This window comes from Mastigoproctus giganteus, chromosome 5 (assembly GCF_048544385.1).
Source record: "Mastigoproctus giganteus isolate SK-2022 chromosome 5, ASM4854438v1, whole genome shotgun sequence".
Lineage (NCBI taxonomy): Eukaryota > Metazoa > Arthropoda > Arachnida > Uropygi > Thelyphonidae > Mastigoproctus > Mastigoproctus giganteus.
The window spans coordinates 3,265,606-3,277,790 of NC_143579.1; positions in this window are offsets into that span (position 1 = coordinate 3,265,606).

The following is a 12,185-nucleotide window of genomic DNA, read 5'->3' on the forward strand; positions in this document are numbered from 1 at the left end:
TCCACACACCCGTTTAGAGTGGGTGTACGGCTCCTGGAGTATGAGAATGTCTGCATTGATTTCGTCAGCTTTTATCCTTAGCTGTTCTGCCACTGCTCTGGCTCTTTGCGCATTTTGTTGGATGATCTCTATTTTGGATGTATTATATTTCTTATTGTTTGTCTCCATAGTCGATTCTCTTTTGGTATTGACCCTTTGCTTTGATATAGACCGGGCAGTTTGGATCTCTGATCGAATGTGTGTATTCCATTTTGGCTGCTTTACAATTGGCACAGTTGAATCCTGTTCCCTGTTGGGGCACGTTTTGTACTCATGGCCCTTGCCAGAGCAATGGCCGCAAGTAGGCGTAGTCTGAGTCTATGTATACATAGTGAAATGCAAGCATAAGGCATCAAAATGAAAATAAGAAACAATTTAATATTAAATGTAATATTTATTAGAACTTTCAAACCAGCGCCTTTGCTAGCTAAAAAACTTATCCCACCATGCTATCACCAGTTTCGCTAAAGTGTTGATAAAGGAGTTTTGCCTTTTTCACGAATGATGTGTGAACTTAACGGAATTTTATTTTGAGTTCGGTCTTCTATCCACGGATTTAAAGCTTTTTCCATTGTTATTCGTAGCCATATTTTTGTAGGGGTTAGAAAAGAACTTGTCCACAATAGTCACTTTTTTCCATTAACACACTCGAAAAAGGTCTGTTTTTACTAATGCACTGCAAAACGGTAGATTTTTCACTTTTGTAAGCATATCAATTTATAAGAATATAAATTAAAAGCAAACAACGAAACCTTTCATGACAAGCACATAACATACTGAACAAGGATTAGCGAGAAACATCCACATTCGCGATTTTGTCACCCCTCCCCCCACCCAGTGAGCGCTGTTTTGACCAGGAAAGATAATTTTAGCCACGCCCATGTTTTTTTATGGCGAAAAATGTTCATGGTGCTTTAAAATTCACATTTTTTTTTTAGGTTCCATTTTATATTAAATCAGCGACCGCGAATAACGGGGGTTTATTGTATTTCTTAGTTGGGTATAAAAAGCCTAGTACCCTCCAAGATTAAGTCCCTGAAGGCTTCCCATTTAGAATTCACCATTGGTAACATCATCAGTTGATCCCACTGTATAGAATTTAAAAACTCTAAGACCCCTGTAGTCACCTTCATGAAAGCAAAACTCTTCCCCTGATGGCAGTTACATCTTTAAGTAAATCCCACATCAGTACACTGTGTTCACTAGTACTTAGTATTTCCTTTATCTGCAGATTCATAATGCATGAAGAATCACTGCTGTAAATCAAATTAAGAGTATTACTCCCTCTTGTTGCCTGTCGAACATGTTGCTGTAGAAAACAATCATCCAATAAATCCACAAAAGTGTTGCTAGTGTGCAATTGACCAACCCACAAGTTCCTGTCAATATCTGGAGTTAAAATGCTCCCCCCCCCCATTATTAGACATTGTGATTTACTGGCCCATGCTATTTCTCTGCACAATTGCTCATTACACTCATCAGATTCATTAGGCCTATAACACACAGCTACTCTCATTTTACCTTTTCCACTGCTTATGTCACACCACTCAACATTGCACTGTCCACCAATGGCAATTGGATGCACTTCCTTAGATTTTTTTCTTAACTAACAGCATAACCTCTCCTTCCTTCCTGTCTATCCTTTCTGTATACATTGCACTCCCCAAATTCCAATTCTGTACTGCTTATATCTGTTTGGCACCTCGTCTCTGATATCCCAACAATACCAACTTTTGATGTCTTTTTGAAGTACTTGACCAGTACTTCAAATTCATCAAATTTATATAATATACTCCTAGCACTGGTGTACATGCAAGTATACATACACCTATTCTCAGGGCTATACTTGACAAAGCTCGAAGCACTCTGTCGCCCTCCAATGCCCAGTTTTACAGGGAGCAGAGGGTAAAGGCATGCAAACTAGAAGAGCACTTCAAACGCTGTAAGCTGGTGTAAAATGCCAATGCTTTTGGACACATTACAAGCGCGTGTGCCTTAGCATTTGCATAGCCTGAGACATTCTCCCCGTGCATGAGGTGTTTGCTTTAATTAGTTTATCATACTTTGGGGAAGACGATGTTTGACACAGAGGAGTTTATTTGTGAGGTGGAAAAGAGGCCTTCCTTGTACAACACATCATTAAAAGACTACTCCAACAAAGAAATAAAGGTAGTGTTGTATTGAAATTGGAAAAGAAATGTTTCCGAACCGGGATGAACTATGTAATGATACTGTTTCGTTAATTTATGAAACTTGCAGAGACAGTTAATTGGCAGATTCTGGGTTATCTGTGTATGGAATCACGAATATACATAATTTAAGTCTATAACGAACCTGATTATTATTAAATAAAACGAAAAACAGTAACTGGAAAACTGCTGAAGAATATCCACTGCAACAGTACAACTAGTGTTGGCATTAACAAATGAGAATCGCATACAGTCTCTGTCTTCTTCCAAAATGAATTTTGAAAACCTTTCGTTTCAAACATAACTTTGGTGTTTCTTTTTTGAAAAGTATTGTGAAAGAAATGCAAAGCACACAGTAAAACACCAAGTACAGAGTCGTTGCCAGCCTGATACAGGAAAAAAATATATATAAGAATAAAAATTATGCACCCAACTGTTTCTTTGCATAAAAAACATGACCAAAAGAACTGCAACAAATTGTTTTTGGAAAACTAAAAATATCATCCTTTGTATCTTCAATATGTATTGCATTTACTAACACAAAATCAAGGCAATTCATCCATTGGAAGCTACACTGGAAATGGGAAAAACTAAAAGCAGTGCAATGTGCATTTCATAAAAAAAAAAAAGTTTGCTTTACTGGGTGTATATTTGATCTAATGAAATTTCAAAAAAATATTTCTATTGATAGCTGCATTACAAACTTCGAAAAGTGGTGTCTTCTCATGAACATTCGTAAAATCAAATAACACTAATCATTTATTACACAGGAAGTACTCCGTTACAGTGTGGGTAGTGGAGAATGTTTTCTGCTTCAAAAGGATGGAAAGTACTCATCAATATTCCATCTGGAAATAATGTCAAATGGTGGGAAGACAGTAGCAACAGGTGTTTTATTCTGAGAAGTCCAGTGCAGTAAAATCAAATACAGTAATACCCCGACTTACGCGAACTCGGAGTTACGCGGTTCTTGATTTTTTCGTTTGGCAACGCTGCTGCCCACTATCTTCAAGGTTGTTTTTCATATGTTATCGATATACGGTGCGACGGCGGAGAATGAGAGTGAAAGATGAACAAAATTCAACTTTGCTGCTTTTATGTTTTTTATATCAGTGAAGGGGAAACACATTTCACCATAATAACGTAAAAACCAACACAATTCCAGCTATCGGTATGCAATTAGATCGAGTTTACTACCAGTTTATAACAGATTCCACTAGCAGAAACACAACTGGATTTTTATTGTTTTATGGTAGTAACCCCTAGAAATGTGAGGTGTTAATAGTGTATCTCTGCCTTTATGGTGTTGTTTATTCAGTTGCTACATGCGCGCAGCTTTGTTTATGCGTATCAAGCGTGCCTCCTCGTTTTGTAATTGTGCTTTATTCCCTAAAAATGAGTAAAATACTTAAAAGGTGTGAAAAAGAAGCGTACTGGTGAAGACACTGCAGATTCAGAGAGAAAAAGAAAAGCAATTATCGATAAACAGAGGCGGACTGAGTCAAAAATTCTTACCCAGGAAAATTTATAGTGGCCTCATACTATGGTTTATGGCCAAAATCACACCAGCCCACCGGGGTTTCCCCAGTAAGGCTTATGGCCAGTCCGCCTCTGTCGATAGAGAAAAAATATGAAATTGTGAAACGCTTTGAGGGAAATGAAAGACCATGTGATATTGCACGTGCTACAGGCCTAAATGAAGCAACGGCGAAAAGCACATGACAATTGCAAACTTGACAGGTTGAAAATTGAAAAGGGCTCAATTGTAAAGGGCTTAAAAATTTTAGAAAACAGACTCCAACGAAGAACGCGTTATAGCTACAAAGCAAGGAATAAAAAAATTATTAGCTTGCTACGAAGAAATTCTGCGTGAAAAAAAGAAGGCGCTGTGTCGTCACACGAATTTGTTAGATTTTATGAAGCCATCGACATCGAAATAATTTTTACGTAAATCATTTGTTTTTTTAATACATATTTTGTATCAATATGTATAAATAACTGCAATTTTATTAATATTTTTCTTCTAAACTAGTGTTTTTGTTAGTCCTTGGTCCCAATTAAGCAAAATTTATATGTATTTATATGCAAAGTTGTACCCCGACTTACGCGATTTCGACTTACGCGATTTTCGTCGGACCCACCTATCGCGTAACTTCGGGGTATTACTGTATTCATAAAGGGTAACAGGAAGTTACCCTTTGTTACCAAAAGTAATCCTGTTAAATAGTCTTAGAAATACCTTAATCTCTGAATAAGAATAGTGGGTAGAAATAAAAATAATTTTACAAACAAAGAAAACATTTCAGAAATATTTCAATTAGTGGGAGTTGGCCTGTCAGTACAGTACATAAAGCATAGATGCAAACATCAATACTGATGTATCGATTTCTGCATCACAGTATCAAATTTTGCATTTTTTCCACATTAACATTAGAAGTTCATCAAACTATCCGCATTTTGTAAAAATAAAATAAAAATTCTTGGGAGACTTCTGTGTGTTTCCAACATAATATAAAACTGTCCTGTTTTTAACCTATTTGAATCTTCTGGATGGCGCCACCATAGTCGTTTTCACTTTCTACTCTCAATCAACACTACACAAATGCATCCAACTTGAACAACATCCATCTTGAAACTGGGAATAGAAAAAGTGAGTCAGTCGCTGGTGATATCCAAAGAAATGTTAAAAGTGCCCCATGCCCCATTTAGTTTGAAACAATCTGACACTAGGAGCGCCACGTGCAGTTTGCTGTTTTGGAGGCATTCATGATGCCAGCTTATGCTCTTGCTTCAAGTGCTCATCTAGTATAGCCCTTACTCTTAGTTATCCTAAGATGCTTCTATTGGAATGAGCAGCAGCTCATTCCAATAGAAGCAGTGCAAGAATCACATTCACCTCTGCCTACTGTTAATCTATTAGTCTGTGAATCCACCCCCCCCCACAAAGCTAGCAGTTTTCTGATCCACCTAACACTGCCTCGATAGCATCAGCAAATATTCTTTCACCTTCTCTGTTTAAGCGTATCCCACCCCTATAGAAAAAATCTCTCAACAAACAAACAAACAATGCTGAGAAAAATTCTACACCACAAGCCTTACACAATCACTTAGGGCCGAATTGATTGACAAGGTTCTCATCATATACTCCCTCCTATCATGTCTAGGCAGAATTGCAGAAACTTTCAAATTTAACCCTAACTTGAGACTTGTTTTTAATTCAACATTGACCTGTACTTGTTAAGCAAGTCTGCAGATCTCCTACTCTTAATGTCATTAGTCCCAACATGTGCAACAATATCACCCTTTATGCCCTTAGAAGACGACATCTGTTCTACATCATAAACTTTTGCCCCTGGCAGACATATGCTGGTCCTATTCCACCTATCCTTTTTGCACAATATATGCCCCATCTCCTTGACAATAGTCACTGACAATAACTAGCTCCACTGGGACCAGTGCATTCTGCCCTGAAGATTGCTGTTGTGTTGCCTAATGATCAAGTGCATGCTCTAGCACTGATGTGGGCAGCTGAGAGAGCTTGATGGGCTCCCCAATTTAAGTCTTGAGGGCATCTACCCTGTCCTTCAAGCTCTCATAAAGGCCCATAACAATGCTGAGTTGGCACCTAACTTCACACTGCTTACATTGTACGCGCGCACACAAAATCCCCCCTGGCAACATCATGTCCCACCCCAGAAAAGTCTGCAAACATTGCACAAGTTGCTCATTTCTTTAGGCTGTGATGCATTGGAGAATTGCCCCTTTTGGTTCTCCCGCAAGCCACAGCACTCCCGCTACTTTGTGCACGTTGCTTTGCTGCTCTAGTCTGGGGCACGATTTCCGTTTAAATACGATTTAATTAACTAACAGTGAAAATTAATAAGGTTAATAAATTTAATTGATTAATTTACTATACAATACTAAGCTAAGCTAATGCAGTAATACATATTCTGCTATATAGTTTTATGTTATACTTTAGCTATCAAATTTGAGATATATGTTATCAAGTTATGCTATACGATAATGATCACAATGCTAAATCATGTTATATCCTTAGCTAAATATAAAAGATATATGCCCGAAAAGTGATTAAAACCTTCAAAAATACTTATTACAATTAAAACCCTACTATTCTTCTATGCTACAATATTCCAGCCAGAACACCAATATGATAGCAGTAAGAGTAGCGAGTCATAACTTACAGTCACTAGCTAAATTTTAAAAAATACACTAACGAACGCTACTAAGCCTATTTAATCTATTTGTAAAACACAAATTAATTTAATACTTTAACTAATCAAAAAATACAACAGATATATGCCCAAAAGGTGATTAAAGCCTTCAGCATACTTATTTATTACAATTTAAACCTTACTATTCTTCTGAGCTCTGGTTACACTACAATATTCCCTCAAAAAACACTGCAACAATAGCGGTAGGAGCAGTGGAGTTGTAACTTACAAAATCAATAGATAAATTTTAAAAATAAGCTAACAAATGCCACTAAGCCTATTTAATCTATTTGTAAAATACAAATTAATATGCTACCTAATCAAAAATACGATAAAATTTCAATGAAAACTTATTGGCTTGCAGCAGCTACAGCAGTCTGCATCTTCATTTTAAGGTGGCATATGGAATAAAGGATTTCATTCCTATAAGAATAATTTCACTGACATCAGAAGACCCTACATAGTAATCCAACAAAGGAAAAGAAGAATGGAAATCTATCTCACAGGTCATCCCATTTTGCATTTTTGTAATGCTAAACAACACAAGGTCAAATTAGCCATAAGAGAAAGGCTCCATTGGAGAAGAGACTTTCACCAAGTTGTGATTTTGAAGTGCCTAGAGGACCACTTACCTTGACTGTGTACCTGGAAGGATTGTTTGTGAGAAAAATCAAGCTTGTTAGCTGTGTGGTAGAACTGTCTGGTATTCTGGTAGGTAAATGAACAATGTGTGAGGTCATTAGTTTTTGCAAAAGCCTTGGCATCTAGACAAGCTGGGGCTGTGTGACCAGAAAGTGAAAGCCAGCTGGAGTTGTGAATGTTAAAATCACAAAGGAAAATTATCTCACTTCCTTTGAACTTGAGAAATTAAAGTTCAAAGAAAGGAAGTCAAAGGTTCCAAGTGATTATTGGAGTTAGGAGAAAATAGCAGTATCAGATTAATTTGAAAGAATGGGGTAGATTTTAAGCCAGAGAAGATTGAAAAGAGATTTAAAATCACTGAGTTTCTGACAGGGAGTAGCAGAGCAGACACGTATCACCTTTGAAACAAAAGGAATCATACAGTGAATAATTAGTATACTTGAGATGAACAGTGGTTGAATTAACTGATAATTGGGATTCCATTAGAAAAAGTAAGTTGGGCTTAGCAAGCTGTAAGTGGAAATGGACATCACTGAAATTGGAACTGAGACCACATATATTTGTGAATTGAATGAGGTGTTTGGGAAGTTTAGACCTTTTCACAGATAAATTTGTTCTATGTTTGACTATTCATGATGCATTCTAGTAGTAAGAAAAGATGTGGAGTACACGTTATTATTATTAGCCATATGGTGCAAGGAAGCCTGAGGCTTACACTGCACCAGCCAAAAAAAAAAATTGTATGAAGTAATGTAATGAAATTTTTGGACATGGCTTACACATGAGAACATACCAAGCTCCTTGACATTTATATTTAAATGATTGTAACATTAAGGTTGCAGTTAAATTTATAAGAAATTCTCAAATATACAAAGGACAACCGATGTTAGCATTAGCATTAGTAGAGGCATTTGTTGCAAGAAAGCAAGCTTATGCAGCATCAGCCAAAAAAAAAAAAAAAAAAAAAAAAACCACTTCCACTTCACCCCTCTATTCGTTCAAAATACCTGTCCAGCTGAGCCTTAAACTTATTTAGGCTATCAACCTCCACCACAAGGGATGGAAGTCTGTTCCACCAACCGACCACCCGCTGGCTAAAGGCAAATTTCCGCACGTCTATCCTACATCTGTCTTTCCTCAATTTTTCCTCGGTGATTACTCTGAGCTAGAGGAAGAATCCCATCAGCATTGAGCATGCTTAAACCATTCAAGGCTTTATACACCTCTATCAGATCACCTCGCTGGTGCCTAGTCTCCAGACACTGTAATTTGCAAAACTTAAGCCTTTCTTCGTAAGAGCACCCCTTTGTTCCATTCACTAATCTTGTTGCCCTTCTCTGTACTCGTTCCAGCAGCTCTACATCCTTCTTGAAATGAGGCCTCCAGACCTGTATACAGTACTCTAGGTGTGGCCTGACCATCACCTTATACAATGGAATAATCACCTCCTTATCCCTGCTGGAAAAATTCCTGTATATCATTGACAATACTCCATGAGCTACTCTTGCAGCCCGTCTGCACTGCTCAGAGAACTTCATATCTGCCTGCACAACCACCCCCAAGTCCCTTTCATCCTCTACCACTGTCAGTGTTGTACATAGAGTTGATACGTTGCTCTGGGGTTGCTGTTTCCCATGTGTAGTACTTTACATTTGTCAATGTTAAACTTCATTTGCCACCTCTCAGCCCATCTGCTCAACCTTTCCAGATCCTGTTGCAGAAGCATAGTGTCAGTAGTGTCCTTGACAACCCTGCCAACCTTTGTATCGTCTGCAAACTTGGACATTAATCCTGATATACCATCATCAATATCATTTATAAATACAGAAAACAATAATGGACCTAACACTGAGCCCTGAGGGACTCCACTAATAACATCAGTCCACGATGAGCAGTGTCCATTGATTACCACTCTCTGTCTTCTCCCCCTCAACCACCCCTTTATCCATAGCAGCAATTTGCCTCCAATGTCACACTGCTCCAATTTGTGTAGCAGTCTTCCATGTGCAACAGTATCAAAAGCCTTTCTAAGATCCAAGTATATAATATCAAAGTTATTCCCTGCATCCAGTTCTTTTGTGACTGCATCATAGTATCCAATCAAGTTGGTCAGGCAAGACTTCCCCTTAACAAAACCATGCTGTGTCTGAGCTATAACTGAAGTCTTGTCTAAATGATCCTGCAGTGCGTCTTTAACCAGTGCCTCCATTAATTTTCCTGGAACAGAAGTCAAGCTCACAGGTCTATAATTACTTGTGTCAGCCTTTGATCCTCCTTTGTGAATTGGGGTCACATTTGCACATTTCCAGTCTATGGGTACCTCCCCTGAGTCCAAGGAAGCTCTCATAATTATGGCTAAGGGTTTGCTTACTTCCTTTGCTGCCTCCTTTAATATAACTGGATAGATCCCATCCACCCCGGGTGCCTTTCTTGTGTTTATCTTCAACAGTTTCTCCTCCACTTTACTCCCAGTTATTTCAAGATTCTGTAACTTACTGCTAGAGTTGAATACACCTCTGGCATTCCCCTCGCTGAATAACTCCTCATGTGTGAATGTCGATGCAAAATATTCATTTAGTTTGTTAGCCACCTGAGCAGGATCATCAACACTTGACCCATCAATATCAAGTGGACCAATCTGATTCATCCCTTTCCTTCTAGAGTTTACATAAGTAAAGAACTCTTTGCTGTTTTTCTTTGCATCCCTTGCCAAGGATTTCTCGTAATCTGCCTTCGCCTGCCTAACCTCCTTTGTAACTTGGTTGCATATCAACTTGTATCTATCATAGGCTTCTGTGTCATGTGTTAATTTGTAAGTATCCCATGCATTTTTCTTCTCTGCCATATGCCTCATTAGTTCATCTGACATCCATTTTGGCCTAAACCTTGAACAATATTTCTTAGTTGGTATGTAAAGCCTAGTAGCTTCCAAGATAAGTTCTTTGAATGCTTCCCATTTTGAATTTGCTGTTGGTAACATCATCAGTTGGTCTCACTGTATAGAATTTAAATACTGTCTCAGTCCATCGTAGTCGCCTTTACGGAAGCAATAACCCTTCCCTTTACCCCTAATGGTAGTTACCTCTTTGAGTAAATCCCACTTCAGCACACTGTGATCACTGCCACCTAGTGGTTCGTTTATCTGCAGATTCTTAATGCATGAAGAATCACTGCTGATAATCAAATCAAGAGTATTACTCCCTCTAGTTGCCTCCCGAACATGCTGATGTAGAAAACAATCATCCAATAAATCCACAAAAGCCCTGGTAGTGTGTGAGTATCCAGCCCCCAAATTCCAGTCAATATCTGGGAAATTAAAATCTCCCATTATAAGACACTCTGATTTACAGGCCCACTCTATTTCCCTGTACAGTTCCTTATTATACTCATCAGAGTCATTAGGCCTATAGCACACTCCTACTCTCAATTTTGATCTCCCAATGCTTATGTCACACCAAACTGACTCCACACTGCACTGTCCAGCGATGTCGACTGGCTTCACTTCCTTGGTTTTTATGTGTTTCTTAACTAATAGCATAACACCTCCCCCCTTCCTATCCTGTCTATCCTTTCTGTAGACGTTGTACTCCCCAAATTGCAGTTCCGCATCCCTTATATCTGTGTGACACCACGTCTCTGATATCCCAACAATATCTGCCTTCGATGTTTTGAGCAATACCTCAAATTCATCAAATTTATTTACTAAACTCCTAGCATTGGTGTACACGCAAGTATACCTGCACCTGTTTCTATTCTTAGCTACCCTAACACAACCCATGTGTTTACTTGTACCACAATGGCTCCCAGCAGTCTCTGAAATACCATGCATCTTGTTTTTCAGACTTCTGCTCATTCTAATAGAAGCAGTGCAAGAATCTCTTTCACCTCTGCCAGTGGCTACTGTCAATCTATTGGTCTTTGTCTCCCCCCAAGCTAGCAGTTTTCCGACCCACCTAACACTGCCTCGATAGCATCAGCAAATATTCTTGCACCCTTTCTATTTAAGTGTATCCCATCCCTGTAGAAGCAATCTCTCCTGTTAACAAGTACAGTCCAGGCTGAAAAAAATTCTACCCCTTGAGCCTTGCACAATCTTTCCAGGGCCGAATTGATCGACAAGGCTCTCATCATATACTCCCTCCTATCGTGTCTGGGCAGAATTGCAGACACTTTCAAATTCAACCCTAATTCTCGGCTTTTGTTCAACAGTGACCTGTACTTGTTAAGTAATTCTGCCGGTCTCCTACTCTTAATATTATTAGTGCCAACGTGTACAACTATATCACCTTTTCTGCCCTTAAAAGATGATATTCGCTCTACAACGTCATCAACCTTTGCCCCTGGCAGACATACCCTGGTCCTGTTCCACCTATCTTTTTTACAAAGCATGTTCCCCGTTTCCCTGACAATAGAGTCACCAACAACTACTAGTTCCTTCGGGACCAGCGCATTCTGCCTTGGGGGTTGTCTCTGTGTCACGCGATGTCCAAGTGCAAGCTCTGGCGTTGATGTGGGCAGCTGAGAGCTTGATGGGCCCCTCAATTTAGTTTCTTCGAGGGCATCCACCCTGTCCTTCAAGCTCTCATATAGGCCCAAAAGAACGCCGAGTTGTTGCCTGATATCGTTACACTCCTTGCATTGCGCACACACACAAAGACATCCCCCTTGGCAGTATCAAGTCCCGTACCCGATTGCTCTGCAAACATCAAGCAAACAGTGCATTTTATAAGGCTGTGAGTCAGAGGACAACTGCCCCCCTCAGTTCTGCTCTGAGCCACAGCACTTCCATTAGCTTGAGCCTTTTGCTTTGTGCTCTGGTCTGAGTCAAGATTCTATTAATTTATTAATTAATTATGTTATGTTATTAATTATATTACATTTGTAATCTAAGTCGTTATATGTATTTATTTAAACGTACAATTTAACTGCTAACGAAGTTAGCTATCTAGTACGGTATATAACCTACGGTATATCTAGTACGGTATCACAATGGCGGGAAAGTTAATAACAGTAGCGGTAGTTACGAACACGTGGAAACCCTTACCGATACTTTTACAAGGCCGAGTAAAGAATAAATACACCA